This window comes from Hypomesus nipponensis, chromosome 22 (genome assembly GCF_054491055.1).
Source record: "Hypomesus nipponensis isolate SF chromosome 22, ASM5449105v1, whole genome shotgun sequence".
NCBI classification, from domain to species: Eukaryota; Metazoa; Chordata; class Actinopteri; order Osmeriformes; family Osmeridae; genus Hypomesus; species Hypomesus nipponensis.
Genome location: NC_140382.1, coordinates 164,208 through 190,000, shown reverse-complemented (window position 1 = coordinate 190,000; position 25,793 = coordinate 164,208). Strand labels below are relative to the sequence as shown.

The following is a 25,793-nucleotide window of genomic DNA, read 5'->3' as shown; positions in this document are numbered from 1 at the left end:
AAAAAGCAGGGTAAGGTAGCGTTGGGAGGGTGGGTGGGTGCGTGCGTGCAGGTCTTTTTGTCTTCCTTTTTCCTCTGCTTAATCCCCATCCCTTGGCCTTTTGGTCCCTGCTCCTTCCGTGGCCCAGCGGGCCTCTTGGTCCCTGCTTCCTCTTGGTCCCTGCTTCCTCTTGGTCCTCTTGGTCCCTGCTTCCTCTTGGTCCCTGCTTCCTCTTGGTCCTCTTGGTCCCTGCTTCCTCTTGGTCCTCTTGGTCCCTGCTTCCTCTTGGTCCTCTTGGTCCCTGCTTCCTCTTGGTCCTCTTGGTCCCTGCTTCTTCTTCCGTGGCCCGCTTGGCCTTTGCTTTTAGCTGCCGTCTTCTCGGTCCCCGCCGCCGCCGCCGCCGCTTCTTCTTCTTCCCCTGCGGCGTCGGCGTTTCCTTTTGGCTTCCGTCGTCGGGGCCGTTCTCGGTCCGGCGGTCGCCAGAGGGGCCGGCGCCCAAACGTCCCGGCCGGCGCACGGAGGCCCCGCGCGCGGGGGGCGCGGAGCAGTGCGGGTCATCGCTTCTCGGCCTTTTGGCTCAGATCAAGTGTAGTATCTGTTCTTATCAGTTTAATATCTGATACGTCCTCCATGCGAGGACAACATATTAAACGGATTTTTGCCACAGGGAGTCGGAACAGGGGCTCGCTCCGTCCGCTCCGCGCATCGCCCCGGTATTGCAGCGCCTCCGGGAAGGGTGCACTCTTTCTAAGCGTGTCAAAGGGAAAAAACGAGGGAGTGAGCGATTGGGGTTGGGGCTGGGGTTTTTGGGGCTGGGGTTTTTGGGGTTGGGGCTGGGGTTTTTGGGGTTGGGGCTGGGGTTTTTGGGGTTGGGGCTGGGGTTTTTGTGGCGATGAGGTGAAAAAAGGGGTTTGACGCGCGGCGGCGGCGGCGGCGGCGGCGGCGGCGGCGGCGGCGGCGGCGGCGGCGGCGGCGGCGGCGGCGGCGGCGGCGGAGCCCCGTCGGCCGGCGGCGTTTTCCCGCCCTTTTAGATATTAAAAAAAAAAAAAAAAAAAAAAAAAAACCTGAAGTGAGGTGAGTGACTTGAAATGGGGGAGACAGTGAGTGAGTGAGTGAGTGAGTGAGTGAGTGAGTGAGTGAGTGAGTGAGTGAGTGAGTGAGAGTGAAAGAGAGAGAGTGAAAGAGAGAGAGTGAAAGAGAGAGAGAGAGAGAGTGAAAGAGAGAGAGTGAAAGAGAGAGAGAGAGAGTGAAAGAGAGAGAGAGAGAGAGAGAAAGCCCCTTTGCGGCCGGTGGCGTTTCCACGCCTTTTCCCGGAAAGGAAGGACGCCGCCGCCGCGGACGAGCGAGCCAGGGCCAACGGAGGGGTCGGGAGCGGGCCGTTTGGGCGGTTTCAAAAACGGTCACTCTGGCTCCCCTTCAGCACGCACAAGCCTTTCGCCTTTTACTAAAGACTTCCGTGGAGGGGAGCGCCGACGAGCGGGACGTGGTATTTTTGGTCGGCTTTGCCCAAGGAGGGCAGAGCCTGATGGATTTGTGAGGAAAAAAAGCAGGGTAAGGTAGCGTTGGGAGGGTGGGTGGGTGCGTGCGTGCAGGTCTTTTTGTCTTCCTTTTTCCTCTGCTTAATCCCCATCCCTTGGCCTTTTGGTCCCTGCTCCTTCCGTGGCCCAGCGGGCCTCTTGGTCCCTGCTTCCTCTTGGTCCCTGCTTCCTCTTGGTCCTCTTGGTCCCTGCTTCCTCTTGGTCCCTGCTTCCTCTTGGTCCTCTTGGTCCCTGCTTCCTCTTGGTCCTCTTGGTCCCTGCTTCCTCTTGGTCCTCTTGGTCCCTGCTTCCTCTTGGTCCTCTTGGTCCCTGCTTCTTCTTCCGTGGCCCGCTTGGCCTTTGCTTTTAGCTGCCGTCTTCTCGGTCCCCGCCGCCGCCGCCGCCGCTTCTTCTTCTTCCCCTGCGGCGTCGGCGTTTCCTTTTGGCTTCCGTCGTCGGGGCCGTTCTCGGTCCGGCGGTCGCCAGAGGGGCCGGCGCCCAAACGTCCCGGCCGGCGCACGGAGGCCCCGCGCGCGGGGGGCGCGGAGCAGTGCGGGTCATCGCTTCTCGGCCTTTTGGCTCAGATCAAGTGTAGTATCTGTTCTTATCAGTTTAATATCTGATACGTCCTCCATGCGAGGACAACATATTAAACGGATTTTTGCCACAGGGAGTCGGAACAGGGGCTCGCTCCGTCCGCTCCGCGCATCGCCCCGGTATTGCAGCGCCTCCGGGAAGGGTGCACTCTTTCTAAGCGTGTCAAAGGGAAAAAACGAGGGAGTGAGCGATTGGGGTTGGGGCTGGGGTTTTTGGGGCTGGGGTTTTTGGGGTTGGGGCTGGGGTTTTTGGGGTTGGGGCTGGGGTTTTTGGGGTTGGGGCTGGGGTTTTTGTGGCGATGAGGTGAAAAAAGGGGTTTGACGCGCGGCGGCGGCGGCGGCGGCGGCGGCGGCGGCGGCGGCGGCGGCGGCGGCGGCGGCGGCGGCGGCGGCGGAGCCCCGTCGGCCGGCGGCGTTTTCCCGCCCTTTTAGATATAAAAAAAAAAAAAAAAAAAAAAAAACCTGGAGTGAGGTGAGTGACGTGAAATGGGGGAGACAGTGAGTGAGTGAGTGAGTGAGTGAGTGAGTGAGTGAGTGAGTGAGTGAGTGAGTGAGTGAGTGAGTGAGTGAGTGAGTGAGTGAGTGAGAGTGAAAGAGAGAGTGAAAGAGAGAGAGTGAAAGAGAGAGAGAGAGAGAGTGAAAGAGAGAGAGTGAAAGAGAGAGAGAGAGAGTGAAAGAGAGAGAGAGAGAGAGAGAAAGCCCCTTTGCGGCCGGTGGCGTTTCCACGCCTTTTCCCGGAAAGGAAGGACGCCGCCGCCGCGGACGAGCGAGCCAGGGCCAACGGAGGGGTCGGGAGCGGGCCGTTTGGGCGGTTTCAAAAACGGTCACTCTGGCTCCCCTTCAGCACGCACAAGCCTTTCGCCTTTTACTAAAGACTTCCGTGGAGGGGAGCGCCGACGAGCGGGACGTGGTATTTTTGGTCGGCTTTGCCCAAGGAGGGCAGAGCCTGATGGATTTGTGAGGAAAAAAAGCAGGGTAAGGTAGCGTTGGGAGGGTGGGTGGGTGCGTGCGTGCAGGTCTTTTTGTCTTCCTTTTTCCTCTGCTTAATCCCCATCCCTTGGCCTTTTGGTCCCTGCTCCTTCCGTGGCCCAGCGGGCCTCTTGGTCCCTGCTTCCTCTTGGTCCCTGCTTCCTCTTGGTCCTCTTGGTCCCTGCTTCCTCTTGGTCCCTGCTTCCTCTTGGTCCTCTTGGTCCCTGCTTCCTCTTGGTCCTCTTGGTCCCTGCTTCCTCTTGGTCCTCTTGGTCCCTGCTTCCTCTTGGTCCTCTTGGTCCCTGCTTCTTCTTCCGTGGCCCGCTTGGCCTTTGCTTTTAGCTGCCGTCTTCTCGGTCCCCGCCGCCGCCGCCGCCGCTTCTTCTTCTTCCCCTGCGGCGTCGGCGTTTCCTTTTGGCTTCCGTCGTCGGGGCCGTTCTCGGTCCGGCGGTCGCCAGAGGGGCCGGCGCCCAAACGTCCCGGCCGGCGCACGGAGGCCCCGCGCGCGGGGGGCGCGGAGCAGTGCGGGTCATCGCTTCTCGGCCTTTTGGCTCAGATCAAGTGTAGTATCTGTTCTTATCAGTTTAATATCTGATACGTCCTCCATGCGAGGACAACATATTAAACGGATTTTTGCCACAGGGAGTCGGAACAGGGGCTCGCTCCGTCCGCTCCGCGCATCGCCCCGGTATTGCAGCGCCTCCGGGAAGGGTGCACTCTTTCTAAGCGTGTCAAAGGGAAAAAACGAGGGAGTGAGCGATTGGGGTTGGGGCTGGGGTTTTTGGGGCTGGGGTTTTTGGGGTTGGGGCTGGGGTTTTTGGGGTTGGGGCTGGGGTTTTTGGGGTTGGGGCTGGGGTTTTTGTGGCGATGAGGTGAAAAAAGGGGTTTGACGCGCGGCGGCGGCGGCGGCGGCGGCGGCGGCGGCGGCGGCGGCGGCGGCGGCGGCGGCGGCGGCGGCGGCGGCGGCGGCGGAGCCCCGTCGGCCGGCGGCGTTTTCCCGCCCTTTTAGATATTAAAAAAAAAAAAAAAAAAAAAAACCTGAAGTGAGGTGAGTGACTTGAAATGGGGGAGACAGTGAGTGAGTGAGTGAGTGAGTGAGTGAGTGAGTGAGTGAGTGAGTGAGTGAGTGAGTGAGAGTGAAAGAGAGAGAGTGAAAGAGAGAGAGTGAAAGAGAGAGAGAGAGAGAGTGAAAGAGAGAGAGTGAAAGAGAGAGAGAGAGAGTGAAAGAGAGAGAGAGAGAGAGAGAAAGCCCCTTTGCGGCCGGTGGCGTTTCCACGCCTTTTCCCGGAAAGGAAGGACGCCGCCGCCGCGGACGAGCGAGCCAGGGCCAACGGAGGGGTCGGGAGCGGGCCGTTTGGGCGGTTTCAAAAACGGTCACTCTGGCTCCCCTTCAGCACGCACAAGCCTTTCGCCTTTTACTAAAGACTTCCGTGGAGGGGAGCGCCGACGAGCGGGACGTGGTATTTTTGGTCGGCTTTGCCCAAGGAGGGCAGAGCCTGATGGATTTGTGAGGAAAAAAAGCAGGGTAAGGTAGCGTTGGGAGGGTGGGTGGGTGCGTGCGTGCAGGTCTTTTTGTCTTCCTTTTTCCTCTGCTTAATCCCCATCCCTTGGCCTTTTGGTCCCTGCTCCTTCCGTGGCCCAGCGGGCCTCTTGGTCCCTGCTTCCTCTTGGTCCCTGCTTCCTCTTGGTCCTCTTGGTCCCTGCTTCCTCTTGGTCCCTGCTTCCTCTTGGTCCTCTTGGTCCCTGCTTCCTCTTGGTCCTCTTGGTCCCTGCTTCCTCTTGGTCCTCTTGGTCCCTGCTTCCTCTTGGTCCTCTTGGTCCCTGCTTCTTCTTCCGTGGCCCGCTTGGCCTTTGCTTTTAGCTGCCGTCTTCTCGGTCCCCGCCGCCGCCGCCGCCGCTTCTTCTTCTTCCCCTGCGGCGTCGGCGTTTCCTTTTGGCTTCCGTCGTCGGGGCCGTTCTCGGTCCGGCGGTCGCCAGAGGGGCCGGCGCCCAAACGTCCCGGCCGGCGCACGGAGGCCCCGCGCGCGGGGGGCGCGGAGCAGTGCGGGTCATCGCTTCTCGGCCTTTTGGCTCAGATCAAGTGTAGTATCTGTTCTTATCAGTTTAATATCTGATACGTCCTCCATGCGAGGACAACATATTAAACGGATTTTTGCCACAGGGAGTCGGAACAGGGGCTCGCTCCGTCCGCTCCGCGCATCGCCCCGGTATTGCAGCGCCTCCGGGAAGGGTGCACTCTTTCTAAGCGTGTCAAAGGGAAAAAACGAGGGAGTGAGCGATTGGGGTTGGGGCTGGGGTTTTTGGGGCTGGGGTTTTTGGGGTTGGGGCTGGGGTTTTTGGGGTTGGGGCTGGGGTTTTTGGGGTTGGGGCTGGGGTTTTTGTGGCGATGAGGTGAAAAAAGGGGTTTGACGCGCGGCGGCGGCGGCGGCGGCGGCGGCGGCGGCGGCGGCGGCGGCGGCGGCGGCGGCGGCGGCGGCGGCGGCGGCGGAGCCCCGTCGGCCGGCGGCGTTTTCCCGCCCTTTTAGATATTAAAAAAAAAAAAAAAAAAAAAAAAACCTGAAGTGAGGTGAGTGACTTGAAATGGGGGAGACAGTGAGTGAGTGAGTGAGTGAGTGAGTGAGTGAGTGAGTGAGTGAGTGAGTGAGTGAGTGAGAGTGAAAGAGAGAGAGTGAAAGAGAGAGAGTGAAAGAGAGAGAGAGAGAGAGTGAAAGAGAGAGAGTGAAAGAGAGAGAGAGAGAGTGAAAGAGAGAGAGAGAGAGAGAGAAAGCCCCTTTGCGGCCGGTGGCGTTTCCACGCCTTTTCCCGGAAAGGAAGGACGCCGCCGCCGCGGACGAGCGAGCCAGGGCCAACGGAGGGGTCGGGAGCGGGCCGTTTGGGCGGTTTCAAAAACGGTCACTCTGGCTCCCCTTCAGCACGCACAAGCCTTTCGCCTTTTACTAAAGACTTCCGTGGAGGGGAGCGCCGACGAGCGGGACGTGGTATTTTTGGTCGGCTTTGCCCAAGGAGGGCAGAGCCTGATGGATTTGTGAGGAAAAAAAGCAGGGTAAGGTAGCGTTGGGAGGGTGGGTGGGTGCGTGCGTGCAGGTCTTTTTGTCTTCCTTTTTCCTCTGCTTAATCCCCATCCCTTGGCCTTTTGGTCCCTGCTCCTTCCGTGGCCCAGCGGGCCTCTTGGTCCCTGCTTCCTCTTGGTCCCTGCTTCCTCTTGGTCCTCTTGGTCCCTGCTTCCTCTTGGTCCCTGCTTCCTCTTGGTCCTCTTGGTCCCTGCTTCCTCTTGGTCCTCTTGGTCCCTGCTTCCTCTTGGTCCTCTTGGTCCCTGCTTCCTCTTGGTCCTCTTGGTCCCTGCTTCTTCTTCCGTGGCCCGCTTGGCCTTTGCTTTTAGCTGCCGTCTTCTCGGTCCCCGCCGCCGCCGCCGCCGCTTCTTCTTCTTCCCCTGCGGCGTCGGCGTTTCCTTTTGGCTTCCGTCGTCGGGGCCGTTCTCGGTCCGGCGGTCGCCAGAGGGGCCGGCGCCCAAACGTCCCGGCCGGCGCACGGAGGCCCCGCGCGCGGGGGGCGCGGAGCAGTGCGGGTCATCGCTTCTCGGCCTTTTGGCTCAGATCAAGTGTAGTATCTGTTCTTATCAAAAGTTGCAATCAAATGGCTCTTTTATTCAAACATTTTGAGCATACAGCAAAGACGTAATGTTTTTGCGGGCCTGAACGTGGCCAAGAGGTGTCCCTATACGGACATAAAACCTCTCTTCGGTAACCGCAGAATGGCACATATGGTTGGCTATCAAATTTCGGTCCGACCCGCACATGTGAGTCCAATTCAATGTACTTATGGAATGGCGTAAGTGATGGAGAGTGACGCTTTGGTGACCCAAGCTATGCATCAACCTCTGGACGTCCCTGGATAATCCGACCATGGCCGAGCCGCTGCGCGAAAAGAACAGTCTCTGGTCGGTGTTCCGAGGGTAACCGGGAAGCTTAGTTGATGCCTGTACAAAGCGAGAGAGCCAACCATGCTCTTCCTCCGTGAGAGCTAAAACAGCAGGTCCATGATATTGGGCTGTCTTGTGCTCAGGCACTGACACAAGGAACATATCTTCCAGGCGCTCAGCGGAGGTGAAGTTGTCGCGGGTCATTTCCAAAAACACCCCGCGCCTGGCACCGTTGAATATGGTTACATGCAGAATGATAGCAGCTGCAGCCCTGTTAGCGCTTCGATGGGTCACGGCCGTCTCCAAGGCCAACAGTAGTTCGGGTACGCACCTATCCAAATCGGTGCCAATGGCGCATATCTCTGCACTCGTCAGCAAGCCCGTCTGCTGAGAACGAGTGAGGGTCAACCGTTGTCTTCGAAGGTTGACACGGTTATCTCTTGAAAGCTTGGAAAGTTTCATGAGCACAGGGCGGAGGACTCTTTTCGAAACGGAAAGGCCGGGCGGCCTATACTCTTTGAGCCATTTCACAAACGCAGAGACATCACAGAGGTACGATTTGAGGGTGCTCGCCTTCAGACCTCGGGTTGACAGGGCGCTGAACCAACTCTGAACCGCCCCTGGTTCTTCAAAGTTCTTAATTTGAACCATAAAGTCTTTAATTCGATTGATGGTGCTTTTAAGGTTTTCCATCTGTTTCCTCGATGCCTGAGGGATCACAAGGTACGCATGGTAAGCGCTCACAATGTCCCCAGTGTCCGTATCATCGTCGGTCGAGCTGGAGCTGCCACTGGAGCTGGAACTGGACATGTTGTGGTGGCTCTCCGGACCGGTAGGTACAGCGTTGGTGGTATCTGAGCACCCCGGCTGGTGGTGCTGATCGTCCTCGACGGCGTCCTCGGATGTCAGTCCTCTGTAAGCATTGTCGTAATCGCGGGTGCCAACTTGCAATTTGTGAACCTTTGTAAGATGCCTATCTAGTCGGGCATAAGGTTTCCCCGAGCATAGCAAGCATATCCTAACCACCTTCTTCCTTGAATCTTCCATAATGCCTGGAGAGCATTGGGGCCAGCTGCCCTCTATCAAGGCAAATTGTCCGGCTAGACAGTGTTTTTCCATGACGGTGAACAGTGTTTTTCCATGCCCCCTGCACCCTCCAAAACCTAAGTCCAACCCTCCAAAACCTAAGTCCAACTTGAATGGGAGTCAAAGGGCGGAAGACCCAGGTGGTTGAGTTGGTAGCGTATGGGTCTTGTAATCTGAAGGTCGCCAGTTCAAGTCCTGGCTGGTGCACATGAAGTTGTGTCACGTTGTGTCCTACTTGCCTTGGGGGGAGTGTCCCCGTACCTACTGTAAGTTGCTCTGGATAAAAAGGTCTGTTAAATGTAAGACCAGGGGTTGTTAAAGTGCTCTAGAACCTAAGTTAAACTTGAATGGGAGTCAATGGGAGGAGGACCAGAGGCACTAGCAGTGAAAGCTCCAAAAACTAAGTCCAACTTGAATGGGAGTCAATGGGAGGAAGACCAGAGGCATGAGAAGCCAACGCGCCAAAACCTAAGTCCAACTTGAATGGGAGTCTATGGGAGGATGACCAGAGGCACGAGCAGTGAAAGCTCCAAAAACTAAGTCCAACTTGAATGGGAGTCAATGGGAGGATGACCAGATGCATGAGAAGCCAACGTGCCAAAACCTAAGTCCAACTTGAATGGGAGTCTATGGGAGGATGACCAGAGGCACGAGCAGTGAAAGCTCCAAAAACTAAGTCCAACTTGAATGGGAGTCAATGGGAGGATGACCAGAGGCACGAGCAGTGAAAGCTCCAAAAACTAAGTCCAACTTGAATGGGAGTCAATGGGAGGATGACCAGATGCATGAGAAGCCAACGTGCCAAAACCTAAGTCCAACTTGAATGGGAGTCTATGGGAGGATGACCAGAGGCACGAGCAGTGAAAGCTCCAAAAACTAAGTCCAACTTGAATGGGAGTCAATGGGAGGATGACCAGAGGCACGAGCAGTGAAAGCTCCAAAAACTAAGTCCAACTTGAATGGGAGTCAATGGGAGGATGACCAGATGCATGAGAAGCCAACGCGCCAAAACCTAAGTCCAACTTGAATGGGAGTCTATGGGAGGATGACCAGAGGCACGAGCAGTGAAAGCTCCAAAAACTAAGTCCAACTTGAATGGCAGTCTATGGGAGGATGACCAGAGGCATGACTTTTGAATGGGAGTCAATGGGAGGATGACCAGATGCATGAGAAGCCAACGCGCCAAAACCTAAGTCCAACTTGAATGGAAGTCTATGGGAGGATGACCAGAGGCACAAAATTCCACAAGGATGACCAGGGGCACAGAGTTCTTAAAGTTGCGTTTAATGGGTTTTAACACAGGGGGTGGGCTTAATAGTGGGTGTACAGGGCCCCCCGGTGCTCGGGTACCGGAGGGGGGGTCCCCCCGGAGGGTGGGTCCCCCGGGGAAGGGGGGGTCCCCCCGGGGAGCGGGAGTGTGTTTGACTTATTGAATGTGGATAGTTTGTAAAATTCACAGTAAATCGCCCGAACATGGGATTTCAACGGGGACTGTTTTGTTATTCAAGTTGGACTCTGGGGCAGCGGGGAGAGTGTTTTTGTTTCCCGAAAAAGTGACATTTTTTTCGGCAGGTCGATTTGAAATTTTGTTCCGCTCGCAGCGTCTCGCACGCGCGTGCACGTCCGCCGGACCTTCGCTTATTGTCGTCCCGCGGCCCGTACCTATCCAACAAGCCCACCCTCGAGGCGCTGGGTGCCCGAAAAGTGGAGTTACCTCTGCACAAAGAGCCTTTTCCTAACTTTGAAAGCAGTCTCTTCAAAGTTGGGGAGTGGTGTTTTGAAAATTCACAGTAAATCGCCCGAACGTCTGATTTGGACGGGGACAGTTTTGTTATTCAAGTGGGAGTCTGGGGCAGCGGGGACAGTGTTTTTCCTCCCCGAAAAACGTGTCTCCATTTCGGTAGCTCTGTTTGAAATTTTCACTCGCTTCCCGTTTCCGTTCCGTTCAACGTATTTCAACGGGGACTGTTTTGTTATTCAAGTTACAGTAAGGGTCAGCGGTATGAGTGGTTTTCCTCCCCGGAAATTGCGTTTCCATTTCGGTAGCTCCGTTTGAAATTTTGTTTCCTTCGCAGCGTCTCCCGTGCGCGTGCGCGCCCGCTGCACTCTCTCCATCCTTCATCCCCCGGTCCATACCTATCCAATGAGCCCACCCTCGAGGCTCTGAGTGCCCGCAAAGTGGAGTTGCATTTTAACCATCCCCAATTCATTTCAAGTTTGCATTGGGTGAAAGTATGTTTGACTTTTTGGATTTTGGGGAAGTGTTAAATTGACAGTTTTTCGCCCGAACGTGGGATTTCGCTGGGGACAGTTTTATTATTCAAGTTAGACGCGGGGGAAGCGCTGACAACGTTGTTTTTCCCCAAAAATAGGATCCCCATTTCTCTAGCTCTGTTTGAAATTTTCACTCGCTTCTAATTTTTTTTGTGCTCAACGTATTTCAACGGGGATTGTTTTGTTATTTTAGTTAGAGTAGGGAGCACGTGCTCAAACAGTAATTTTTTTCATTTTGACCATTTCCGCGACGCGGGCTCCGTTTGAAATTTTGACTCGGCTCCCGTTTCCGTCCCGTAGCTCGGATCCGGCCCGGGACGACTTTGTTATTCGAGTTGGGGCGAGGCGCACGCGGGCACGTCTTCGTGTCTCGGCCTTTTTCGCACGCACGAGCCTGTAGCTCTGTTTGAAGTTTTGTTTCGCTTCCCATGTCGCGCACGCGCGCGTGCGCAACGGGGCGCACAGTTAGTCGTCGTGTCCCCGACGTTGGCTTTCCAACGAGCCTATTTTCGTCGAAATCCGTTGAACGGCACCGGAGTTACCCGTGTGTGTCACTTTTCCAGCCTCCGAGGCAGTCTCCCAGCTTCCAGCTTACAAACTTTCCATTGTCGCGGCCCCCAGTCCACCAGACAGCTACCGGCGTGATATTAGAAACCGACTTGTGAAAGACTTGCAAGTCAATGGAGGTTACACGGAGCCTCCATAGGGCCCTTCCTGAAGCCCAGTGCCACGCTTTGGTGACCACGCTCATGGGGATCTCCCCTTTCACTTGACTATCACGGATGTGCGCGAGCACACGGTTCTCACGAACCGAGCGGTCGTCCCTGGGCCGCTACCCGCGAATGAAGCACTGTGGGCGGGTACCCCAAGGTGGGTGAGACCCCTGGAGGTCATTTTTTTTTTTTTTTTTCGAAGTCTCAGGATGGCTCCAGGGCCTTACCCCCGACCCCTGGCACCCGCGAGCGGCCGATAGGGGGCGCCTTTTTGGGCAAAAAATTGTTTTCACTGTTTTGAAGCTCCGGTCAGGGCCAGGACCATACCCTCAACTCAGGCACTTCCAGGGGGGACCCCGCGCACCGGAGAACGGCCGGTGGGGGCGCTCTTTTTCGAATTTTTTTTTTTTCACTGTTTTGAAGCACCGGTCCGTTCCAGGCCCATACCCCCGACCCGGGCACCCGCGAGCGGCCGGTGGGGGGCGCCTCTTTGGGTCAAATTTTTTTTCCACCGTTTTGAAGCTCCGGTCAGGGCCAGGACCATACCCCCGACTCAGGCACTTCCAGGGGGGCCCCCGCGCACCGGTGAATGGCCGGTGAGGGGCGCTTTTTCGGACCTGTTTTGTGTTCACCGTTTGGAAGCCCCGGTCGGAGCCACGCGCCCGCGTACACACAGACCATCGTCATCCATCTGACCTATTGGTGTCCTCGACAACCACGATCGGAGGTCCCCCACCCTTGATGGGTGGACGGTTCCTCCAGCTCCAAGGGGGTCAGTCCCATGTCCCGGGCAGCCGAGCGCGGGGCCGCACGTCGCGAGCCCCATAGCTCCCGGGAGAAGTGTTCGGTGCGAGGCCAAGTTGTACCGTCTGTCCTAGGGGTCCTATGATGGCGCTCTGGTGCGGGGAGTGGCACGCCTGGCTCACACCCTGAGCGCTGTTCACCCCGCTACGCGCCGGCGTCAGAGACACGATGTTTCGCGAAACCTACCCTGTCGGTTACCGGTTGTCGTCCCCCCAACAGCCTGTCCTTGCTGGCGGCGTCTCCTGGGTCCCCCTCGACCGTCCCGACCGCCGCGGGCCTCTGACTGCGCAGACCTCCGTCTCCGGACGGGGAGCTGTGGCGGGGGTGTCCGCTGACGAGAGGGTATGTCTTGGGGTCCCGGGGGGGCCTCCCCGTTGGGTGCTCCGCGCGGAGCACTGGAAGAAAGGCTACCTGGTTGATCCTGCCAGCAGTATATGCTTGTCTCAAAGATTAAGCCATGCAAGTCTAAGTACTTGTACGGGCGTTATGGCAAGATATGTGTCTTCCAGTAGGGGTGAGCGTTCACCCAGGAGGGCCAGTGCTAGTTCTAGCAGTGGTGCCTCCGGCTGGGTGTTTTGGTGATGGCTCCTGGCGGTGTCATCTGGGTTTGCCTCGGCCGTCTTTTCCCTGACAGCACAGACCTCCGTGCGCTGCGTGCTGGAGCGGGGGGAGGGTATGCTGGGGTGGCCTGGGTGATATCCGTCGGGGGTTATTTGCTGAAATTTTGAACGCTGAACTGAGACTCCCCCGGTATCGTGGTGCATGGAGCTGTGGTGGGGGAGCTCAGAACACTTAAGGGGGAGTGGTGGAAAAAATCTCCGATGGGTCGGTCGAGCACCAGTGCCTGCTTAATGAGGCGCGGCTTAGTCAACGGGGAGGTCGTCCAGTATGGTAGTACGGAACCAATGGAAGGCACTCTACCGGCTTGGTCGGCTCTCTGCGAGCATGGGACGAAGGCTGGACATGCCGGTTGTGGGAGGAGCTGACATTAGGGCCAAGCCACTTGCGGAGGACGGCAGGAGAGCGAGTGAGGTGGGGGTTCGGTCTGTTCGGTGGAGGGACGCCTAGGCTGACGTCAGCCAAGGCCGAAACCATCCGGTGGGTCATGTATTCCTGCAAGGGTGCAGCCACTCGCCTCGCAAAGCTACCTGACCGAGTACACCGTCGTGAGGGGTAAGGTATGGGGTGTTGCTCGCTCCTCGGGCGGGCCGCCCTCTAAAACCGAATGTCTAGTTTCCCTCTTCTCCCTCTGTTGAACGATGAACTGAGATTGCCCCCCGAGGTATTGTGGTGCATGCTATTGTGGTGGGGGGCATCCAGAGCGATAGTCGACAAGTACCGTAAGGGAGAGATGAAACTAACTTTGAAGAGAGAGTTCAAGAGGGCGTGAAACCGTTGAGAGGTAAACGGGTGGGGTCAGCGGCGATGTCGGCAACCCATCCGACCCGTCTTGAAACACGGACCTGAGTTTAACGCACGCGCGAGTCAGAGGGTGACACCCAGTGGAAACCCCGCGGCGCAATGAAAGTGAGGGCTGGCGCGTGCCGGCTAAGGTGGGATCCTGGTCCTGCGGGGCTGGGCGCACCACCGGCCTGTCTCGGCCGCACCGTCGGGGAGGTGGAGCGTGAGCGCGTGCGATATGACCCGAAAGATGGTAAACTATGCCTGGGCAGGGCAAAGTCAGAGGAAACTCTGGTGGAGGTCCGTAGCAGAACTGGCGTTGCGGGATGAATCGAACGCCGAACTTGACTATCTGAATAACCGGCTTCGGTCAGTGCGAAGGGCCATCCGTGACAGGGTTGGGGTGCGGCCGGATGATGATTGCCCCGCTCCTGATGAGCACAGCATGTTCGCGGGGAACATGTTGCTAAATCACTCGTATCAATCGACCTGATTCTGGGTGAGGGTTTCGTACGTAGCAGAGCAGCTCACACGCTGTGATCTATTGAAAGTTACCCCTTGATCCAAGCTTTTGTCGGGGACGTAAGGCGTCTTACTCCACCTCGGTTTCCATAATCAAAGGTTTACCAGGGGTCGAGCGTGATCCAGAACCGGGAAGTTATCCCGGACCCAGATTGGGTCTTACCCTCAACTGAGCCGTGGATGTGTGAATGACCGCCATGGCAGACGTAAATATGGAACGGGAGACCGGGGTTCACACCCTGGTGGCGTCTGACTTTTCCCAATCTACTTTCGGGGGAAAAGATACATAAAACGGCTGAGCCCAGCAGCCATGTCGGTACCAGCACCACACCGGTGTGTCTGGTCCCTTTAAGCTTCCAGCCCCGGTGAAGAACACTTCCAATTGATCCCTGATTGGGTCTTACCCTCAACTGAGCCTTGGATGTGTGAATAACCGCCATGGCAGACGTAAATATGGAACGGGAGACCGGGGTTCACACCCTGGTGGCGTCTGACTTTTCCCAATCTACTTTCGGGGGAAAAGATACATAAAACGGCTGAGCCCAGCAGCCATGTCGGTACCAGCACCACACCGGTGTGTCTGGTCCCTTTAAGCTTCCAGCCCCGGTAAAGAACACTTCCAATTGATCCCTGATTGGGTCTTACCCTCAACTGAGCCTTGGATGTGTGAATAACCGCCATGGCAGACGTAAATATGGAACGGGAGACCGGGGTTCACACCCTGGTGGCGTCTGACTTTTCCCAATCTACTTTCGGGGGAAAAGATACATAAAACGGCTGAGCCCAGCAGCCATGTCGGTACCAGCACCACACCGGTGTGTCTGGTCCCTTTAAGCTTCCAGCCCCGGTGAATTATATGAGTTGGACGCCGTGGACGTGTGACGCATGCCTGGGTGTTTAGAGCGTCCAAATGACCCCGGGTTATGGCTAGGGCGCACGGCCCTCTAAGGAAGATGAGTGGCCGATATGAGAGGTGTATGCTTGGCCTCAGAAAACATGTAAACACGAGAAAAAGTTGCAATCAAATGGCTCTTTTATTCAAACATTTTGAGCATACAGCAAAGACGTAATGTTTTTGCGGGCCTGAACGTGGCCAAGAGGTGTCCCTATACGGACATAAAACCTCTCTTCGGTAACCGCAGAATGGCACATATGGTTGGCTATCAAATTTCGGTCCGACCCGCACATGTGAGTCCAATTCAATGTACTTATGGAATGGCGTAAGTGATGGAGAGTGACGCTTTGGTGACCCAAGCTATGCATCAACCTCTGGACGTCCCTGGATAATCCGACCATGGCCGAGCCGCTGCGCGAAAAGAACAGTCTCTGGTCGGTGTTCCGAGGGTAACCGGGAAGCTTAGTTGATGCCTGTACAAAGCGAGAGAGCCAACCATGCTCTTCCTCCGTGAGAGCTAAAACAGCAGGTCCATGATATTGGGCTGTCTTGTGCTCAGGCACTGACACAAGGAACATATCTTCCAGGCGCTCAGCGGAGGTGAAGTTGTCGCGGGTCATTTCCAAAAACACCCCGCGCCTGGCACCGTTGAATATGGTTACATGCAGAATGATAGCAGCTGCAGCCCTGTTAGCGCTTCGATGGGTCACGGCCGTCTCCAAGGCCAACAGTAGTTCGGGTACGCACCTATCCAAATCGGTGCCAATGGCGCATATCTCTGCACTCGTCAGCAAGCCCGTCTGCTGAGAACGAGTGAGGGTCAACCGTTGTCTTCGAAGGTTGACACGGTTATCTCTTGAAAGCTTGGAAAGTTTCATGAGCACAGGGCGGAGGACTCTTTTCGAAACGGAAAGGCCGGGCGGCCTATACTCTTTGAGCCATTTCACAAACGCAGAGACATCACAGAGGTACGATTTGAGGGTGCTCGCCTTCAGACCTCGGGTTGACAGGGCGCTGAACCAACTCTGAACCGCCCCTGGTTCTTCAAAGTTCTTAATTTGAACCATAAAGTCTTTAATTCGATTGATGGTGCTTTTAAGGTTTTCCATCTGTTTCCTCGATGCCTGAGGGATCACAAGGTACGCATGGTAAGCGCTCACAATGTCCCCAGTGTCCGTATCATCGTCGGTCGAGCTGGAGCTGCCACTGGAGCTGGAACTGGACATGTTGTGGTGGCTCTCCGGACCGGTAGGTACAGCGTTGGTGGTATCTGAGCACCCCGGCTGGTGGTGCTGATCGTCCTCGACGGCGTCCTCGGATGTCAGTCCTCTGTAAGCATTGTCGTAATCGCGGGTGCCAACTTGCAATTTGTGAACCTTTGTAAGATGCCTATCTAGTCGGGCATAAGGTTTCCCCGAGCATAGCAAGCATATCCTAACCACCTTCTTCCTTGAATCTTCCATAATGCCTGGAGAGCATTGGGGCCAGCTGCCCTCTATCAAGGCAAATTGTCCGGCTAGACAGTGTTTTTCCATGACGGTGAACAGTGTTTTTCCATGCCCCCTGCACCCTCCAAAACCTAAGTCCAACCCTCCAAAACCTAAGTCCAACTTGAATGGGAGTCAAAGGGCGGAAGACCCAGGTGGTTGAGTTGGTAGCGTATGGGTCTTGTAATCTGAAGGTCGCCAGTTCAAGTCCTGGCTGGTGCACATGAAGTTGTGTCACGTTGTGTCCTACTTGCCTTGGGGGGAGTGTCCCCGTACCTACTGTAAGTTGCTCTGGATAAAAAGGTCTGTTAAATGTAAGACCAGGGGTTGTTAAAGTGCTCTAGAACCTAAGTTAAACTTGAATGGGAGTCAATGGGAGGAGGACCAGAGGCACTAGCAGTGAAAGCTCCAAAAACTAAGTCCAACTTGAATGGGAGTCAATGGGAGGAAGACCAGAGGCATGAGAAGCCAACGCGCCAAAACCTAAGTCCAACTTGAATGGGAGTCTATGGGAGGATGACCAGAGGCACGAGCAGTGAAAGCTCCAAAAACTAAGTCCAACTTGAATGGGAGTCAATGGGAGGATGACCAGATGCATGAGAAGCCAACGTGCCAAAACCTAAGTCCAACTTGAATGGGAGTCTATGGGAGGATGACCAGAGGCACGAGCAGTGAAAGCTCCAAAAACTAAGTCCAACTTGAATGGGAGTCAATGGGAGGATGACCAGAGGCACGAGCAGTGAAAGCTCCAAAAACTAAGTCCAACTTGAATGGGAGTCAATGGGAGGATGACCAGATGCATGAGAAGCCAACGTGCCAAAACCTAAGTCCAACTTGAATGGGAGTCTATGGGAGGATGACCAGAGGCACGAGCAGTGAAAGCTCCAAAAACTAAGTCCAACTTGAATGGGAGTCAATGGGAGGATGACCAGAGGCACGAGCAGTGAAAGCTCCAAAAACTAAGTCCAACTTGAATGGGAGTCAATGGGAGGATGACCAGATGCATGAGAAGCCAACGCGCCAAAACCTAAGTCCAACTTGAATGGGAGTCTATGGGAGGATGACCAGAGGCACGAGCAGTGAAAGCTCCAAAAACTAAGTCCAACTTGAATGGCAGTCTATGGGAGGATGACCAGAGGCATGACTTTTGAATGGGAGTCAATGGGAGGATGACCAGATGCATGAGAAGCCAACGCGCCAAAACCTAAGTCCAACTTGAATGGAAGTCTATGGGAGGATGACCAGAGGCACAAAATTCCACAAGGATGACCAGGGGCACAGAGTTCTTAAAGTTGCGTTTAATGGGTTTTAACACAGGGGGTGGGCTTAATAGTGGGTGTACAGGGCCCCCCGGTGCTCGGGTACCGGAGGGGGGGTCCCCCCGGAGGGTGGGTCCCCCGGGGAAGGGGGGGTCCCCCCGGGGAGCGGGAGTGTGTTTGACTTATTGAATGTGGATAGTTTGTAAAATTCACAGTAAATCGCCCGAACATGGGATTTCAACGGGGACTGTTTTGTTATTCAAGTTGGACTCTGGGGCAGCGGGGAGAGTGTTTTTGTTTCCCGAAAAAGTGACATTTTTTTCGGCAGGTCGATTTGAAATTTTGTTCCGCTCGCAGCGTCTCGCACGCGCGTGCACGTCCGCCGGACCTTCGCTTATTGTCGTCCCGCGGCCCGTACCTATCCAACAAGCCCACCCTCGAGGCGCTGGGTGCCCGAAAAGTGGAGTTACCTCTGCACAAAGAGCCTTTTCCTAACTTTGAAAGCAGTCTCTTCAAAGTTGGGGAGTGGTGTTTTGAAAATTCACAGTAAATCGCCCGAACGTCTGATTTGGACGGGGACAGTTTTGTTATTCAAGTGGGAGTCTGGGGCAGCGGGGACAGTGTTTTTCCTCCCCGAAAAACGTGTCTCCATTTCGGTAGCTCTGTTTGAAATTTTCACTCGCTTCCCGTTTCCGTTCCGTTCAACGTATTTCAACGGGGACTGTTTTGTTATTCAAGTTACAGTAAGGGTCAGCGGTATGAGTGGTTTTCCTCCCCGGAAATTGCGTTTCCATTTCGGTAGCTCCGTTTGAAATTTTGTTTCCTTCGCAGCGTCTCCCGTGCGCGTGCGCGCCCGCTGCACTCTCTCCATCCTTCATCCCCCGGTCCATACCTATCCAATGAGCCCACCCTCGAGGCTCTGAGTGCCCGCAAAGTGGAGTTGCATTTTAACCATCCCCAATTCATTTCAAGTTTGCATTGGGTGAAAGTATGTTTGACTTTTTGGATTTTGGGGAAGTGTTAAATTGACAGTTTTTCGCCCGAACGTGGGATTTCGCTGGGGACAGTTTTATTATTCAAGTTAGACGCGGGGGAAGCGCTGACAACGTTGTTTTTCCCCAAAAATAGGATCCCCATTTCTCTAGCTCTGTTTGAAATTTTCACTCGCTTCTAATTTTTTTTGTGCTCAACGTATTTCAACGGGGATTGTTTTGTTATTTTAGTTAGAGTAGGGAGCACGTGCTCAAACAGTAATTTTTTTCATTTTGACCATTTCCGCGACGCGGGCTCCGTTTGAAATTTTGACTCGGCTCCCGTTTCCGTCCCGTAGCTCGGATCCGGCCCGGGACGACTTTGTTATTCGAGTTGGGGCGAGGCGCACGCGGGCACGTCTTCGTGTCTCGGCCTTTTTCGCACGCACGAGCCTGTAGCTCTGTTTGAAGTTTTGTTTCGCTTCCCATGTCGCGCACGCGCGCGTGCGCAACGGGGCGCACAGTTAGTCGTCGTGTCCCCGACGTTGGCTTTCCAACGAGCCTATTTTCGTCGAAATCCGTTGAACGGCACCGGAGTTACCCGTGTGTGTCACTTTTCCAGCCTCCGAGGCAGTCTCCCAGCTTCCAGCTTACAAACTTTCCATTGTCGCGGCCCCCAGTCCACCAGACAGCTACCGGCGTGATATTAGAAACCGACTTGTGAAAGACTTGCAAGTCAATGGAGGTTACACGGAGCCTCCATAGGGCCCTTCCTGAAGCCCAGTGCCACGCTTTGGTGACCACGCTCATGGGGATCTCCCCTTTCACTTGACTATCACGGATGTGCGCGAGCACACGGTTCTCACGAACCGAGCGGTCGTCCCTGGGCCGCTACCCGCGAATGAAGCACTGTGGGCGGGTACCCCAAGGTGGGTGAGACCCCTGGAGGTCATTTTTTTTTTTTTTTTCGAAGTCTCAGGATGGCTCCAGGGCCTTACCCCCGACCCCTGGCACCCGCGAGCGGCCGATAGGGGGCGCCTTTTTGGGCAAAAAATTGTTTTCACTGTTTTGAAGCTCCGGTCAGGGCCAGGACCATACCCTCAACTCAGGCACTTCCAGGGGGGACCCCGCGCACCGGAGAACGGCCGGTGGGGGCGCTCTTTTTCGAATTTTTTTTTTTTCACTGTTTTGAAGCACCGGTCCGTTCCAGGCCCATACCCCCGACCCGGGCACCCGCGAGCGGCCGGTGGGGGGCGCCTCTTTGGGTCAAATTTTTTTTCCACCGTTTTGAAGCTCCGGTCAGGGCCAGGACCATACCCCCGACTCAGGCACTTCCAGGGGGGCCCCCGCGCACCGGTGAATGGCCGGTGAGGGGCGCTTTTTCGGACCTGTTTTGTGTTCACCGTTTGGAAGCCCCGGTCGGAGCCACGCGCCCGCGTACACACAGACCATCGTCATCCATCTGACCTATTGGTGTCCTCGACAACCACGATCGGAGGTCCCCCACCCTTGATGGGTGGACGGTTCCTCCAGCTCCAAGGGGGTCAGTCCCATGTCCCGGGCAGCCGAGCGCGGGGCCGCACGTCGCGAGCCCCATAGCTCCCGGGAGAAGTGTTCGGTGCGAGGCCAAGTTGTACCGTCTGTCCTAGGGGTCCTATGATGGCGCTCTGGTGCGGGGAGTGGCACGCCTGGCTCACACCCTGAGCGCTGTTCACCCCGCTACGCGCCGGCGTCAGAGACACGATGTTTCGCGAAACCTACCCTGTCGGTTACCGGTTGTCGTCCCCCCAACAGCCTGTCCTTGCTGGCGGCGTCTCCTGGGTCCCCCTCGACCGTCCCGACCGCCGCGGGCCTCTGACTGCGCAGACCTCCGTCTCCGGACGGGGAGCTGTGGCGGGGGTGTCCGCTGACGAGAGGGTATGTCTTGGGGTCCCGGGGGGGCCTCCCCGTTGGGTGCTCCGCGCGGAGCACTGGAAGAAAGGCTACCTGGTTGATCCTGCCAGCAGTATATGCTTGTCTCAAAGATTAAGCCATGCAAGTCTAAGTACTTGTACGGGCGTTATGGCAAGATATGTGTCTTCCAGTAGGGGTGAGCGTTCACCCAGGAGGGCCAGTGCTAGTTCTAGCAGTGGTGCCTCCGGCTGGGTGTTTTGGTGATGGCTCCTGGCGGTGTCATCTGGGTTTGCCTCGGCCGTCTTTTCCCTGACAGCACAGACCTCCGTGCGCTGCGTGCTGGAGCGGGGGGAGGGTATGCTGGGGTGGCCTGGGTGATATCCGTCGGGGGTTATTTGCTGAAATTTTGAACGCTGAACTGAGACTCCCCCGGTATCGTGGTGCATGGAGCTGTGGTGGGGGAGCTCAGAACACTTAAGGGGGAGTGGTGGAAAAAATCTCCGATGGGTCGGTCGAGCACCAGTGCCTGCTTAATGAGGCGCGGCTTAGTCAACGGGGAGGTCGTCCAGTATGGTAGTACGGAACCAATGGAAGGCACTCTACCGGCTTGGTCGGCTCTCTGCGAGCATGGGACGAAGGCTGGACATGCCGGTTGTGGGAGGAGCTGACATTAGGGCCAAGCCACTTGCGGAGGACGGCAGGAGAGCGAGTGAGGTGGGGGTTCGGTCTGTTCGGTGGAGGGACGCCTAGGCTGACGTCAGCCAAGGCCGAAACCATCCGGTGGGTCATGTATTCCTGCAAGGGTGCAGCCACTCGCCTCGCAAAGCTACCTGACCGAGTACACCGTCGTGAGGGGTAAGGTATGGGGTGTTGCTCGCTCCTCGGGCGGGCCGCCCTCTAAAACCGAATGTCTAGTTTCCCTCTTCTCCCTCTGTTGAACGATGAACTGAGATTGCCCCCCGAGGTATTGTGGTGCATGCTATTGTGGTGGGGGGCATCCAGAGCGATAGTCGACAAGTACCGTAAGGGAGAGATGAAACTAACTTTGAAGAGAGAGTTCAAGAGGGCGTGAAACCGTTGAGAGGTAAACGGGTGGGGTCAGCGGCGATGTCGGCAACCCATCCGACCCGTCTTGAAACACGGACCTGAGTTTAACGCACGCGCGAGTCAGAGGGTGACACCCAGTGGAAACCCCGCGGCGCAATGAAAGTGAGGGCTGGCGCGTGCCGGCTAAGGTGGGATCCTGGTCCTGCGGGGCTGGGCGCACCACCGGCCTGTCTCGGCCGCACCGTCGGGGAGGTGGAGCGTGAGCGCGTGCGATATGACCCGAAAGATGGTAAACTATGCCTGGGCAGGGCAAAGTCAGAGGAAACTCTGGTGGAGGTCCGTAGCAGAACTGGCGTTGCGGGATGAATCGAACGCCGAACTTGACTATCTGAATAACCGGCTTCGGTCAGTGCGAAGGGCCATCCGTGACAGGGTTGGGGTGCGGCCGGATGATGATTGCCCCGCTCCTGATGAGCACAGCATGTTCGCGGGGAACATGTTGCTAAATCACTCGTATCAATCGACCTGATTCTGGGTGAGGGTTTCGTACGTAGCAGAGCAGCTCACACGCTGTGATCTATTGAAAGTTACCCCTTGATCCAAGCTTTTGTCGGGGACGTAAGGCGTCTTACTCCACCTCGGTTTCCATAATCAAAGGTTTACCAGGGGTCGAGCGTGATCCAGAACCGGGAAGTTATCCCGGACCCAGATTGGGTCTTACCCTCAACTGAGCCGTGGATGTGTGAATGACCGCCATGGCAGACGTAAATATGGAACGGGAGACCGGGGTTCACACCCTGGTGGCGTCTGACTTTTCCCAATCTACTTTCGGGGGAAAAGATACATAAAACGGCTGAGCCCAGCAGCCATGTCGGTACCAGCACCACACCGGTGTGTCTGGTCCCTTTAAGCTTCCAGCCCCGGTGAAGAACACTTCCAATTGATCCCTGATTGGGTCTTACCCTCAACTGAGCCTTGGATGTGTGAATAACCGCCATGGCAGACGTAAATATGGAACGGGAGACCGGGGTTCACACCCTGGTGGCGTCTGACTTTTCCCAATCTACTTTCGGGGGAAAAGATACATAAAACGGCTGAGCCCAGCAGCCATGTCGGTACCAGCACCACACCGGTGTGTCTGGTCCCTTTAAGCTTCCAGCCCCGGTAAAGAACACTTCCAATTGATCCCTGATTGGGTCTTACCCTCAACTGAGCCTTGGATGTGTGAATAACCGCCATGGCAGACGTAAATATGGAACGGGAGACCGGGGTTCACACCCTGGTGGCGTCTGACTTTTCCCAATCTACTTTCGGGGGAAAAGATACATAAAACGGCTGAGCCCAGCAGCCATGTCGGTACCAGCACCACACCGGTGTGTCTGGTCCCTTTAAGCTTCCAGCCCCGGTGAATTATATGAGTTGGACGCCGTGGACGTGTGACGCATGCCTGGGTGTTTAGAGCGTCCAAATGACCCCGGGTTATGGCTAGGGCGCACGGCCCTCTAAGGAAGATGAGTGGCCGATATGAGAGGTGTATGCTTGGCCTCAGAAAACATGTAAACACGAGAAAAAGTTGCAATCAAATGGCTCTTTTATTCAAACATTTTGAGCATACAGCAAAGACGTAATGTTTTTGCGGGCCTGAACGTGGCCAAGAGGTGTCCCTATACGGACATAAAACCTCTCTTCGGTAACCGCAGAATGGCACATATGGTTGGCTATCAAATTTCGGTCCGACCCGCACATGTGAGTCCAATTCAATGTACTTATGGAATGGCGTAAGTGATGGAGAGTGACGCTTTGGTGACCCAAGCTATGCATCAACCTCTGGACGTCCCTGGATAATCCGACCATGGCCGAGCCGCTGCGCGAAAAGAACAGTCTCTGGTCGGTGTTCCGAGGGTAACCGGGAAGCTTAGTTGATGCCTGTACAAAGCGAGAGAGCCAACCATGCTCTTCCTCCGTGAGAGCTAAAACAGCAGGTCCATGATATTGGGCTGTCTTGTGCTCAGGCACTGACACAAGGAACATATCTTCCAGGCGCTCAGCGGAGGTGAAGTTGTCGCGGGTCATTTCCAAAAACACCCCGCGCCTGGCACCGTTGAATATGGTTACATGCAGAATGATAGCAGCTGCAGCCCTGTTAGCGCTTCGATGGGTCACGGCCGTCTCCAAGGCCAACAGTAGTTCGGGTACGCACCTATCCAAATCGGTGCCAATGGCGCATATCTCTGCACTCGTCAGCAAGCCCGTCTGCTGAGAACGAGTGAGGGTCAACCGTTGTCTTCGAAGGTTGACACGGTTATCTCTTGAAAGCTTGGAAAGTTTCATGAGCACAGGGCGGAGGACTCTTTTCGAAACGGAAAGGCCGGGCGGCCTATACTCTTTGAGCCATTTCACAAACGCAGAGACATCACAGAGGTACGATTTGAGGGTGCTCGCCTTCAGACCTCGGGTTGACAGGGCGCTGAACCAACTCTGAACCGCCCCTGGTTCTTCAAAGTTCTTAATTTGAACCATAAAGTCTTTAATTCGATTGATGGTGCTTTTAAGGTTTTCCATCTGTTTCCTCGATGCCTGAGGGATCACAAGGTACGCATGGTAAGCGCTCACAATGTCCCCAGTGTCCGTATCATCGTCGGTCGAGCTGGAGCTGCCACTGGAGCTGGAACTGGACATGTTGTGGTGGCTCTCCGGACCGGTAGGTACAGCGTTGGTGGTATCTGAGCACCCCGGCTGGTGGTGCTGATCGTCCTCGACGGCGTCCTCGGATGTCAGTCCTCTGTAAGCATTGTCGTAATCGCGGGTGCCAACTTGCAATTTGTGAACCTTTGTAAGATGCCTATCTAGTCGGGCATAAGGTTTCCCCGAGCATAGCAAGCATATCCTAACCACCTTCTTCCTTGAATCTTCCATAATGCCTGGAGAGCATTGGGGCCAGCTGCCCTCTATCAAGGCAAATTGTCCGGCTAGACAGTGTTTTTCCATGACGGTGAACAGTGTTTTTCCATGCCCCCTGCACCCTCCAAAACCTAAGTCCAACCCTCCAAAACCTAAGTCCAACTTGAATGGGAGTCAAAGGGCGGAAGACCCAGGTGGTTGAGTTGGTAGCGTATGGGTCTTGTAATCTGAAGGTCGCCAGTTCAAGTCCTGGCTGGTGCACATGAAGTTGTGTCACGTTGTGTCCTACTTGCCTTGGGGGGAGTGTCCCCGTACCTACTGTAAGTTGCTCTGGATAAAAAGGTCTGTTAAATGTAAGACCAGGGGTTGTTAAAGTGCTCTAGAACCTAAGTTAAACTTGAATGGGAGTCAATGGGAGGAGGACCAGAGGCACTAGCAGTGAAAGCTCCAAAAACTAAGTCCAACTTGAATGGGAGTCAATGGGAGGAAGACCAGAGGCATGAGAAGCCAACGCGCCAAAACCTAAGTCCAACTTGAATGGGAGTCTATGGGAGGATGACCAGAGGCACGAGCAGTGAAAGCTCCAAAAACTAAGTCCAACTTGAATGGGAGTCAATGGGAGGATGACCAGATGCATGAGAAGCCAACGTGCCAAAACCTAAGTCCAACTTGAATGGGAGTCTATGGGAGGATGACCAGAGGCACGAGCAGTGAAAGCTCCAAAAACTAAGTCCAACTTGAATGGGAGTCAATGGGAGGATGACCAGAGGCACGAGCAGTGAAAGCTCCAAAAACTAAGTCCAACTTGAATGGGAGTCAATGGGAGGATGACCAGATGCATGAGAAGCCAACGTGCCAAAACCTAAGTCCAACTTGAATGGGAGTCTATGGGAGGATGACCAGAGGCACGAGCAGTGAAAGCTCCAAAAACTAAGTCCAACTTGAATGGGAGTCAATGGGAGGATGACCAGAGGCACGAGCAGTGAAAGCTCCAAAAACTAAGTCCAACTTGAATGGGAGTCAATGGGAGGATGACCAGATGCATGAGAAGCCAACGCGCCAAAACCTAAGTCCAACTTGAATGGGAGTCTATGGGAGGATGACCAGAGGCACGAGCAGTGAAAGCTCCAAAAACTAAGTCCAACTTGAATGGCAGTCTATGGGAGGATGACCAGAGGCATGACTTTTGAATGGGAGTCAATGGGAGGATGACCAGATGCATGAGAAGCCAACGCGCCAAAACCTAAGTCCAACTTGAATGGAAGTCTATGGGAGGATGACCAGAGGCACAAAATTCCACAAGGATGACCAGGGGCACAGAGTTCTTAAAGTTGCGTTTAATGGGTTTTAACACAGGGGGTGGGCTTAATAGTGGGTGTACAGGGCCCCCCGGTGCTCGGGTACCGGAGGGGGGGTCCCCCCGGAGGGTGGGTCCCCCGGGGAAGGGGGGGTCCCCCCGGGGAGCGGGAGTGTGTTTGACTTATTGAATGTGGATAGTTTGTAAAATTCACAGTAAATCGCCCGAACATGGGATTTCAACGGGGACTGTTTTGTTATTCA

General features: G+C 55.5%; 8 non-coding genes and 1 pseudogene across 8 annotated transcripts; all 9 read left to right on the top strand.

The window, feature by feature from the left end:
• Nucleotides 1-535: 535 nt before the first annotated feature.
• Nucleotides 536-726, top strand: LOC146235163 (U2 spliceosomal RNA). The gene has a single exon (XR_014741114.1). It is a non-coding gene; the product is annotated as a U2 spliceosomal RNA (small nuclear RNA).
• A 653-nt stretch (nt 727-1,379) lies between these two features.
• Nucleotides 1,380-1,497, top strand: LOC146235162 (U5 spliceosomal RNA). The gene has a single exon (XR_014741082.1). It is a non-coding gene; the product is annotated as a U5 spliceosomal RNA (small nuclear RNA).
• Nucleotides 1,498-2,055: 558 nt separating this feature from the next.
• On the top strand, nt 2,056-2,246 carry LOC146235161 (U2 spliceosomal RNA). Its single transcript, XR_014741113.1, has one exon. It is a non-coding gene; the product is annotated as a U2 spliceosomal RNA (small nuclear RNA).
• Nucleotides 2,247-2,916: 670 nt separating this feature from the next.
• LOC146235160 (U5 spliceosomal RNA) lies at nt 2,917-3,034 on the top strand. Its single transcript, XR_014741081.1, has one exon. It is a non-coding gene; the product is annotated as a U5 spliceosomal RNA (small nuclear RNA).
• A 558-nt stretch (nt 3,035-3,592) lies between these two features.
• On the top strand, nt 3,593-3,783 carry LOC146235159 (U2 spliceosomal RNA). The gene has a single exon (XR_014741112.1). It is a non-coding gene; the product is annotated as a U2 spliceosomal RNA (small nuclear RNA).
• A 652-nt stretch (nt 3,784-4,435) lies between these two features.
• LOC146235158 (U5 spliceosomal RNA) lies at nt 4,436-4,553 on the top strand. Its single transcript, XR_014741080.1, has one exon. It is a non-coding gene; the product is annotated as a U5 spliceosomal RNA (small nuclear RNA).
• A 558-nt stretch (nt 4,554-5,111) lies between these two features.
• LOC146235157 (U2 spliceosomal RNA) lies at nt 5,112-5,302 on the top strand. Its single transcript, XR_014741110.1, has one exon. It is a non-coding gene; the product is annotated as a U2 spliceosomal RNA (small nuclear RNA).
• A 651-nt stretch (nt 5,303-5,953) lies between these two features.
• LOC146235156 (U5 spliceosomal RNA) lies at nt 5,954-6,071 on the top strand. The gene has a single exon (XR_014741079.1). It is a non-coding gene; the product is annotated as a U5 spliceosomal RNA (small nuclear RNA).
• A 558-nt stretch (nt 6,072-6,629) lies between these two features.
• LOC146235155 (U2 spliceosomal RNA) lies at nt 6,630-6,792 on the top strand (annotated as a pseudogene).
• The last annotated feature ends 19,001 nt before the right edge of the window (nt 6,793-25,793 follow it).